The sequence below is a fragment of the Heterocephalus glaber genome, unplaced genomic scaffold, assembly GCF_053883595.1.
Source record: "Heterocephalus glaber isolate CG9 unplaced genomic scaffold, H.glaber_assembly_v1.0 deba00001498, whole genome shotgun sequence".
NCBI lineage: Eukaryota > Metazoa > Chordata > Mammalia > Rodentia > Bathyergidae > Heterocephalus > Heterocephalus glaber.
In genome coordinates, this window is record NW_028258321.1 from 2,675,694 (window position 1) to 2,687,618 (window position 11,925).

The window sequence follows — 11,925 nt, forward strand, 5'->3', positions numbered from 1 at the left end:
ATGTATTTTGTATTCATTCTCTTCCTCTAGACAACCCTAATGAATACAATCCATAAGCAGCACATTAGTGCTTCACACATGTGCCTCAGATAAGTGTAAACTGGCAAACTGTTGCCAGTCCACGATGAGGTAGGTGCTGAAATTGAGAATATGCATTTATATACTGATACAGAAATTCACTAAGGTGATTTGATGCCAGTTGGAGCTACTAATAAAAAGGCTTTCATGTTATATACATTTCATTTTTTCATTTATTTTTTTCTAGGATTCCATATTTACTGTATTTTACATAAGTATATATGTATATCTGTGCTAGATTTAGGGAAAATTTTAAAGGGAACAACTCTTCTTCACCATAAGCAGTTTGAGAAATGCTAGTCTAGCAAGAGATAGAGATCAGAGAAGTATTTGCCAAGCATGTGATGATGGTATAGGTTTAAAAATCAAAATGAGAGAGTGGAAATTCAGCCTTTTCTTGCCCAATATAGGTTTTTCTTCTCTTTACAGTGTTTATCTTTATCAGGATATCTATCTCTATCAAGATTGAAATTTAAACAAAGTTCTTCACATTTATTTCATTTTCTTGAAAAGTTTAGGAAGAATTTCCTCTACAGATTCACATGTAATCATAGTGAGGTGAATAGTCATCAGAGTCTATTTGCTGGAGAATTCCAGAGCATCTTTTACCATTGCAACCTTAAGCTCAATTGCTGAGATTCATTTGTGACAAAGACATCATAGCTTTCCAGAGCTTGAACAAATGAATGAACATAATTGGGAAATGACTTTCACTCTACCTACACCATCATTGAAAATGAAATTCCGCATCAATCCACTGTTACTTCTCCAGCTTTCCTTCCTTGTAATCAGCTGGTAGTTACAGTGTTTGGTTCGCAGACTCTTAATAACTGGTTCATGGGTGTAAGTAATCAGCTCTGCATATTGATTAAATTTCAATTACAACAAAGTGAGATTTTAAGAAATCTAAGAGGAGGGTACTTTGAATCAAGCCAATTAAGGGTTTTAATGAACTTAGGAGATTTATAATATTCTACATTCTTCTTTTCTCCCGTGAGTGATTGATGTTACCTATAATTTAAAAAAGAAACATGGAAAATACATTTCTTCAGCAAGCAATAAACTACAGTTTTACTTGTGCCAGATTATTTTATTTCAAAGAAGATTTTCTTTCTCTATTTTTATTAAGTTTTTTGGTACAATTTAGATATACATAATGATCACATTCATCCTATGGAATTTGTACTTGTACACTATATATCTTGATTCTTTTTTTCCATCTCCTCCCTTCCCTTCTACCCTTCTTATTTACAAGAGCTTTGCTTCCATTTTATCTTTCCTTTCTCATATTTTTCTTTCACTTCCCTTCCCCCTCCATCATCCCTTGTGCCCCATCTCATTTGAACATTTTCTGCCTATTTCACAAAATCCATTACACGTTTCAGTCCATATTTACACTTTCAGTTTCTCACACCAGAGAATTGTACATATTTACACATTTCTGTCCAATACATTTCACTTAAGACTATGGTCTCAAAGTGCATCAATTTAGCTATAAATTTCTCAAATTTATCCTGAGTAGTACACCATTGTATAAAAAAAGACCCATATTTTATTAGTCATTTATTGGTTGATGAGAAGTTGAGTTGTTTTTAATACTTAGCAATTACAAATTGTGCTGCTATGAACATGACTGTGCATATATCACTGTGGTATGATACTTTTGATTCTTTCAGGAAGATACCAAGGAGGAGGATAGCTGGGCCAAATGGGACCTCTAGTCCTAGATTTTGGGGACTCTCCATACTGATTTCAGTAGTGGTTGCACCAGGCTACACTCCCACCAGCAGTGGAGCAGTGTTCCTCTTTCCCCACAGCCCCGCCAGCATTTGTTATTGGTTGATTTCTTGACAGCAGCCATTCTTTCTGGAGTGAGATGGAATCACAGCATTGTTTAAATTTGCATCTCTTGAATGACCAGATTTGTTGGACATTTTTTCCTGTATTTATTTGGTGTTTCTATGTCTTCATCTGAGGCATTTGTATTTCATTAAAAATGCCCATTTTTTGGATTGAGTCTTTAACTTTGGGGGGGTCTGATTTTTTTTTAGGTATTTATATATTCTAGATATCAGTCTTTTGTCTGAGGAACAGCTGGCAAATATTTCTTTCACTCTGTTGATTGTCTCTTTACTGTCTTGGTGATTTCTTTTGCTGTGCAAAAGCTTTTTACTAAGATGAGATCCCAGTTGTTGATTTTTTGTAATATTTCCTGTGCAGTTGGGGTTTTATTTATAAAGTATTTGCCTATACTTATGTCTTTAAGAGTTCCACCTATTTTCTCTTCCAGCAGATTTAATGTTTCTGTTTTAATATTTATATCTTTGATCCATTTTGATTTTAGTTTAATGGATGTGAGAGACATGGGTCTAGCTTTAGACTTCAGCATGTGGAAACCAGTTTTTCCAGCACTATTTATTAAAGCTTTCTTTCAGTAAAAGTGTTTGGCCCCTTTGTCAAAGATAAGGTGGCTGAGTGTGTCTGGAGTTGTTTCTGCATCTTCTATTTTGTTCCACTGACCCTCAGTTCTACCCCAGTACCATGCTGTTTTTATCACAGTATCTCGGTAGTATAATTTCAAGTCAGGGATTGTGATGCCCCTGCCTTGCCTTTGTTGCCTAGAATTGCCTTTGCTATCCTTGGTCTCCTCTGGTTCTAAGTGAATTTTAGGATAGTTTTCTCTAGTTTTGCGAGGTATGCTATTGGTATTTTGATTGGGATTGCATTAAAGGTTTCATTTCTCTTCCAACTGTTAACTTGTGGTTTTCTTGTATGGCATTTTAATCTCTTTACATTTTATTCTCCTAACAGGTATTTTCTGAGACAAACTTTAAAATACTTTTTGATCTTATATTCATAATCATCCATTAAAGGGGCTTAGTTCTATTTTCATAGCACAGTGGCTTCTTGTAGAAAACAGTAAAGGGCAATATGTTTAGCATAAAGATTCAAAGTCCCTGATAAATTTAGTATTTAACAAAGACCATGCATGTGAATATTCTTTAATGTCATATGGAAATACTGCTGGCCCTTTGCATTTCACAGTGATGTGTGTGAAGAATACATGACATAATAGATTAAAAATTAGTTTGAACATGCATTAGTGTATTCAAAATGCAGAATATTATTACTTTCTCATTAAAGGTACTGGGAAAATACTTTTACCTCACAGAGAATGTATAAAGCAATGCCCAAGAAGCAGTGCGGATTTTGATGACTTTCTGGCCTTAAGAAACACCTTAATAAGGAAATATTGTTCAAAGGTTGGCTCTTTACTTTCATTATATTTTTGCAACTCTGGAACTTTTGCCGTCCTTTTCTTTGACCCTTGTCTCTTTGACAATACTTTGTTCCTCTTTTCAAAATCAAACATCCACTATCTACAATGCACACATGAGGAAGTAAGGATGAATTCTTATTTTTAAAAATGTAGTTTACATGAAAGACAAAATCTTAGTTAAGATTAAACTGCACTTATATCTGCTCAGACTGGTGGCAAGTGCTACCTTCTCAGGAGTGTTAGTGGTTATAGCGGTCAGGGTTCTCTAAGGAACAGAATCAATAGAATATGTAATTATAAAGGGGATTTATTATACCGGCAGGCATACAGAGTCGGAGGCCTGACAGTCCTATAGTGGCTGCCTGCCTAAAGTTCAGTAGCTGCTCAACCAAGAAGGTAGAAGCCTCTGAATGACAGGGACCCCTTTAGGGGCCATGTTAATAGTCAAGGCAAGAGAGATGATGGCTTGGGATAAACACAGTAGTAATAGAGGTGGTGAGAGATGATATGAACCAGGGATAAACTCTGCTGTAGAGGCTGCAGGTTTAGAGACAACTGGGTGTGGTGAGTGAACAGAAACACCCTAGCAGATTTCAAGGGTCATGAAGCAACTAGAAAGAGGGATTTATTGTTATTGGAGAATGGTGAGGTTACAGGGATAGCATATTCTATGAGGAGGTCAGGAAACCCACATGACATGTTTAAAGTGAAAATCCAAGTGGAGATGTAAAGATGGCTTCCTGTACACATCTCCAGAGCAGCTGCGCATTGCTCATATTTTATCTGGGGCAAATGAGGCCTTGCTGCTGCTAAGAGAAGAATGTGTGGACTTTACTTTGCTACTCCGTGATTTAAAAGTTTCCAAGAACTCCTTGTTGAGTAGTTCAAGGTCAAAAGTTTTAGGCTAGGAATTCTCAATAATTTTGAGTTAACTATTTAAATAACTACTTTAGAAAATTATTTTAAATATACACAGATATGGAGAAACTCACTGGTACTAATCAGCCATAGGATTTTAGTAAATCTTCTATTTTGACATTCTAAGTTTAGCTTGCATTTCTGTTCTTATTTTTTTGCTTTCCTTTTACACATGGTTGGTTCTGCTGTTGATGTTTTTGTAACCTTACTGTTTGTAAAAATGAAGTTTATTGGTGCATTTTAGATATACATAATGATGACATTTATCATAAGGGATTTGAACCTGTACATGATATCTTTATTATTTTTCCCATTCCCTTCCCTTCAACCTCTCTTACCCTCCTTATTTACAAACGCTCAGTAACCATTTATTCCTTCTACTCTGTTTTTTCTTCTTTTCCCTTCCTTCCTTTCCCCTGCCCCTTCCCTAGTTCACCTTCCAATTTGAACAAATTTACTTTCTATTTCAGAACATCTATTATTCATTTTGGTCCTTATTTACCTTTTCAGTTTCTCACACCAGAGAAATAATGCAATATTTAAACATGTCTGTCCACTTTATCTCACTTAAGAGTATGGTCTCAAGATACATGCACTCACCTAGAAATATCTCAAATGTGTTCTTATTTATTGCAGAATAGTACTCCATTGTATTAAAAATGCATCTTCTTTATCCATTCATCTGTTGATGGGCATTTTGGACTGTTTCTAAGATCTAGTTATTACAAACTATGCTGCTACAAATATGGGTGCACATATATTGCTGGGGTATGATGCTTTTAATTCCTTCAGAAGATACCAAGAAGGGGAATAGTTGGGCCAAATGGAACCTCTACTTTTAGTTTTGTTGTCAAATCTCCACACTAATTTCCACAGTGGTTGCACCAGTCTACACTCCCACAAGCAGTGAGAAGGGCTCCTTTTTTTCCTACACCCCCATGAGCATTTATTATTGGTTGATTTCTTGAGAGCAGCCATTTTTTTCTGGGGTGAGACAAGATCTCAGTGCTATTTTAATTTGCATATCTCAAATGGCCAGTGATGTTGAGAATGTTTTCATATATTTACTTGTCATTCATACTTCATTATCTGAGAAGTGTGTATTCATCTCAGATGCCTATTTTGGGACTAGGTCTTTAAATTTTGTGGTCTGAGTTTTGTGAGTTCTTATGTATTGTAGATATTATTTATCTGAGGAACAACTGGCAAGATTTTTCCCCACTCTGTAGGTTTTCTCTTCACTCTCTTGCCATGCAAAAGCTTTTTAATAAGAAGAGATGCCAGTTGTTGATTTTTTGTGATATTTTGTGTGCAACTGGGGTTTTCTTCATAAAGTCTTTGCCTACACCCATGTCCTCAAAAGTTTTACCTTTTCTTCCAGAAGATTTCATGTTTCTGCTTTAATACAAAGATCTTTTATCCATTTTTATTTTAGGTTTGTGCATGGTGAGAGACATGAGTCTCTTTAATCTTCAGTATGTGGAAAGTCAGTTTTCTCGGTACCGTTTATTAAAGAGGCTCTCTTTCCTCTAGTGAGGGTGTTTGGCTCCTTTGTTGAAGATAAGGTGGCTGAGTGGGTCTGCAGTTGTTTCTGCATCTTCTAGTCTGTTCCATTGATACTCACATCTGTTTTATTGCCAGTGCTATGCTGTTTTTGTTACAGTGGCTTTGTAGTGTAATTTCAACTCAGGGATTGTGATGGCTCCTGCCTTTGTTGTTCAGAATTGAGTTTGCTATTCTAGGTCACTTCTGGTTCCAAATTAATTTTGGGATTTTTTTAATAATTCTGTGAGTTATGCTATTGATATTTTGATTGGGGTTGCGTGAAATCTATATAACTATATTGGAAATATGACCATTTTCACCATATTACTTCTTCCTACCCCAAATCTTTCCATTTTCTGATATCTGCTTTGATCTCCATTTTCAGAGTACTATAGTTGTCAATGTGAAGGTCTTTCACTTCCTTCATTGACTCCTAAACATTTCATTTTCCTGTATACTATTGTGAAAGGTGTGGTTTCCCTAATTTCTCTCTCAGTGAGTTTGTTATTCATGTACAGAAAGGCTATTAACTTTTGAGTGTTGGCTTTGTATCCAGCTATGCTACTGAATTTGGTAAACAAATCTAGAAGTCTTTTGGTGGAGCTTTTGTGGTCTTCTATGTAGATTACCATGTCATCTGCAAATAATACTAATTTAACTTCTTCCTTTCCTATTCTTATTGCTTTCATTTCTTTCTCTTGTCTCATTGCTCTGGCTCATGTTTCCAGAATTGTGTCAAATAAGAGTGGTGACAGTGGACATCCTTGTCTTGTTCCTGATTCTGGAATGAAAGCTTTCAGATTTTAACCATTTAGTATGGTGTTTGCTGTGGGTTTGCCATAGATGGCTTTTATCAGATTAAGATAAAGACCATCTATTCCCATTTTCTGTACGGTTTTTATCATGAATGGGTGTTGAACTTTGTCAAATGTTTTTTCTGCATCTATTGAGATGATCATGTGGTGTTTGTCCTTGATTCTGTTAGTGTACTACATTTACTGACTGTGTATGTTGAACCATCCCTGCATCCCTGGAATGAATCCTACTTGGTCATGGTGTATAACCTTCTTGGCTATTCGTTGAATTCCATTTGCCAGTATCTTACTGAGGAATTTTATGTCTATGTTCATTAGAGAGATTGGCCTGTAGTTATCTTTTTTGGTTGGATCCTTCTCTGGTTTTGCTATCAGAGTAATGCTTGGAGAGAATGAGCTTAGGGGTATTGCTTCCCTTTCAATTTCATTAATGAGTTAACCTCACTCTTTATACAAAAGATAGTTACAACTTTGAATTTGTTGTTTAACATACTTATGGATGTTTTTAAAATTTATCAGTAATATACATACTTATAAATAAGTATTATATAAAATGTATAGTGCTGCAAAATATTCTCCATAGTATTGCATTTTCCTTTTCTCATATTTTTACCTTCTTTCCTTTCCCCTACCCCTCCCACTTCCCCTACTGCTATAGACCTTTTCTTCCTATTTCACAATATCAATTATGCATTTTGATCCTTATTTACACTTTTAGTTTTTCATACCAGAGAAAATATTCAGTATTTACACATGTGTCCTATTTATTTCACCTAAGAGTATGGCTACAATGTGCATCCATTTAGCTATAAATGTCTAGTTTCTTGTTCTGAGTAGTGTTCCATTTTATAGAAAAACCACATCTTCTTTATCCAATCTCCAGCTGATGGGAAGTTTGGCTGTTTCCAAATTTTGGCTCTTACAAACTGTGCTTCTATTAACATGGGTGCACATATATCACTGTGGTATGATTCTTTTAATTCTTTTGGGAAGATACCCAGCAGGGGAATAGCTGGGTCAAATGGGACCTCTAGCCCTAGTTCTTTGAGATATCTTCATACTGTTTTCCACAGTGGCTGCACCACTCTGCACTCCCCCCAACAATGGAAAAGGGTTCCTTTCTCCTCACAACACCGCCAGCATTTGTTATTGGTTGATTTCTTGATAGCAGCCATTCTTTCCGGGGTGAGGTGGAATTTGAGCTTTGTTTTCATTTGTGTCTCTCGAATGACACAAAATGTTGAACATTTTTTCATATGTTTATTTGCTGCTTTTACTTCTTTGTCTGAGAAATGTCTGTTTATTTCAGATGCCCATTTTTGAATTGGGTCTTTGAATTTGGGGTGTCTAATTTTTTTTAGTTCTTAACTTTTTTTTTTGGTACCACGGATCGAACTCGGGACCTTGGGCTTTCAAAGCAGTCAGTGGAACCACTAAGCTAAATCCCCAGCCCTTTAGTTCTTTATATAGTCTAGATACTAGAGCTTTTTCTGATGATGCATTTTCATATAAATGATATTATAGCATATATTTTAAGCTGCAGATTCCTTTAATGTTACATTTCTGAGATTTGTCTGTTGATAATAATATAGGAAAAGATATGGAAATAGTTATAGTTTGTTTACATTGCTGCTGTACAGCAACCTACCATGTGACTTTACCACAATGTATTTGTCCATTTTCCTACAGTGTCTATTGGGATGTTTCTAGATTTCCACATTTGCCATCCATGATGTAAAAAATATTGTACTATATGTCTCTATGCTTACTCTTTGGAGTTTTTCGGAAGTGTGTACTTAAAAAAAAAAGCATTGCTTGGTAAAAGAAGTTATACATTTTCTGTTCTACAAGATACTATAGAATACTATTTAATAATTTTTTACCAATTTATATCCCCCGAGAGGTTATGAGAACTCTAATACCTCAACATTTTTTGGCCAACAGATGACATTTTCAAATATAAAAAAGAAAAAATGCAAAGGCATTATGTATTGTTTATATTTTCATTTCTCAGATTATTAGTGAAGTTGACCATGTTTTTTTCATCATTGGTATTTGTATTTATCTTTTTAAAACATCTATTGATACTTTTGGTCTACTTATGTTATTCATTTCTTATTGATTTATAGGAGATGAGGGAGACAGAGATTTATACATTTTGAACACAAAACATAGTGAGTTTTGTGCATAGCTATTTTCATTGCTTTTAATATCAGATTCAGTCTTTTATATAATTATCCATTTGGTTATTATATGTTTTACTTTTTTATAATCACTTTTAATGCATCAATTTGCCCTTATACTTCATTTTTTCTGTCTTTCTAATGCCTTCTTAACGTTATTAAATGTGTTCCTATATTTTCTTTTGAAAAATATGTTTAAAAATTTGCTTTTTCAATTACATTTTTATTATGGCTGTTATTTTTGTGTACCATATGAAGAATAGGCCATATAAATTATCAATTAGCTCAACACTATAAAATAATTTTACTTCTGGTATATTATTAAAGTTTAATGTATTACAAATCTTTTATAACATCCTTACTGGTCTGATTACTCACTAACTTGTTTATCTCTATGCCATTGTCATACTATTCTAATTGGAATAGTGCTATCAAATTTAATATTTAATAGAGTAAATAGGGACTATAGGGTGATGTTTTTCCTTCTGCCATTATTCTTCAAATTTTTCTTTACTAATTTTATTCTTATATTAATTAATAAGTAGAAAAGTAGACACATAGATTGATAGATAGATGCTCACAATGTTCCATGTAAAAAACTATGAGGATCTTAATACATTTTTATTTATTTAATTCAATATTTAACTAGGACAACACTAATAACTTTATTTTATTTTATCTGACCATGCTTGATTCCATGATTACACTTTCTCTTCGGTATATTGGTTATTACTTTACAGTCAAGCCTTTCTTCTGCCCAATAATAGTTTGTAAATTTCTCTATAAATCTTGTGCATTTTCTGTTAGATCTTTTTCTAGGTCGCTTAATTTTATCTTTTAAATGTCACTGTGAATGTGATATTTTGCTCATCAGAAGCCATAAACCAAGCTCTGTGCTTCAGTCAATTAATGACCACACATAAAACAACTTCCTGCATTATTTTTTTTCTTATCAATACTGATTTTAGTTTTTCTACACTGTGTATCGTCTTCAAAAAAGCTGCTCAAAGGGCAAGACATAAACCAATATGATCCTTACAAAAAAGAAACAATCAGATAATAACACAAAACTTTTTTTTCAATGAACTACATTAAATTTGTAGTATAAATGAAATCAAGTAGCATATATATTGATTTTTTTTTTTTTTTTTTTGGGTACCAGGGACCGAACTCGGGTCCTTCCACTTGCAAGGCAGGTGGTGGAACCACTGAGCTAAATCCCTGGCACTTGAAATATTTTTAAAATAATGAAATTTGTAGTTTGAGGAAGTACTTGATCTCCTATTTCCTATTTATCTCTCTTCTATTTTGTTTTTTATTTATGTTTCTCATATAAGAGAAATCATGTGAAATTTGAGCTTGTGCCTCTGACTTCACTTAATATTATGTTCTCAAGTTGCATCCATTTACCTACAAATGCTTTAAGTTTATCTTCCTTTATGGCAGTATAGTACTCCACTGTGTATAAATACCACATTTTCCTCATTCATTCATCTGTTGATGAACATATATTCTGTTTCCAAGATCTAGCTGCTATAAATTGTGCTGTTACAAACATGAGTATGCATGTATCACTATAATATGAAGATTTAAGCATTTTTGGGAAGACAACTAGAAAGGGGATAGCTGGGTCAAATTTAATTTCTATTTTTAATTTAGTTTTTTGGAGGAATCTCCATACTGATTTTCATACTGGTTGTAATTAGCTGTTCACATCTAGTTTCTGGTGCATTATACACACTATGGGGGCTATACACATCTTAGACTTCAATAAATGTCAGATATTTCAGTAGATGGTTGAGTGGCTGTAAAGTATTTCAAATACTCTTTCTCTGTATCATCAAGGACTCCTTGTGGTTCAGCTCTCTTTGTTGTTACCTAATGTATATATGAGGTTGGTGAGAAATTAAAGCTCTCAGGGTCTGTGAGGGCTCATAGATTCTCTTGCTTTGCAGTGCGCATTTGATTATCTGACGTAGAGGCTGGTACATAGAGCTCTTCTCTAGCACAGGATTTACTGTTTGAGCCTGTGTCCAGTCTCCAGTTTTGCAACATTAAAAATAACTGCTTGGTATGAAAAACTAAAAGTGTAAATAAGGAATAAAATGTATAATTGATATTGTGAAATAGGAAGAAAAGGTCCAAAAAAGTAGGGGAAGTGGGAGGGGTAGGGGAAAGGAAAGAAGAGAAAAGAAAAAATATGAGAAAAGGAAAAAAACAGAAACAAAGTCTTTAAAAATAGAGAAGGGTGGAGGGGGTGAAGGGAGGGCAGGGAATGGGGAAAAATAAGAACCAAGATACTCATGTAAAGGTACAAGATCCCAATGATGAATGTAACTGTATTATATACCTAAAATGTACCAATAAACTAAATGAAAAAATAAAAATAAATAAATAAATAAAATAACTGCTGCCTGAAGAAACAGACCCAAAGATCAGTGGAATAGATTAGAACGTGCAGAAACAACTCCAGACACACTCAGCCACCTCATCTTTGACAAAGGAGCCAACCACCCTCATTGGAGGAAACATAGCCTATTTAATAAACAGTGTTGGAAAAACTGGATTTCAACTTGCTAAAAATTAAAACTAGACCCATACCTATCACCGAGCACTAAACTAAGATCAAAGTGGATTAAAGATCTAAATATTAAGACAGAAACACTAAATTTGCTGGAAGATAAGTTAGGTAGAACTCTTGATGACATTGGCATAGGAAAAGACTTTATGAACAAATCTTCAGTAGCACGGGAGCTAGCACAAAGAATCAACAACTGAGATCTTGTCTTATTAAAAAGCTTCTGCACTGCTAGAGAAACTACCGACAGAGTTAAGAGACAACCGACAATGTGGGAAGAAATATTTAGCAGCTATACCTCAGACAAAGGTCTACTATCAAGAATATAGAAAGAACAGAAAAAAATCAGACCCCCCAAATTCAAAGAGTCAATTCAAAAATGGGCATCCGAAATGAACAGACATTTCTCGGACAAAGAAGTAAAAACAGCAAATAAATATATGAAAAAACGTTCAACATCACCGGTCATTCGAGAGATGCAGACGAAAAACACACTGAGATTCCACCTCACCCCAGAAAGAATGGCTG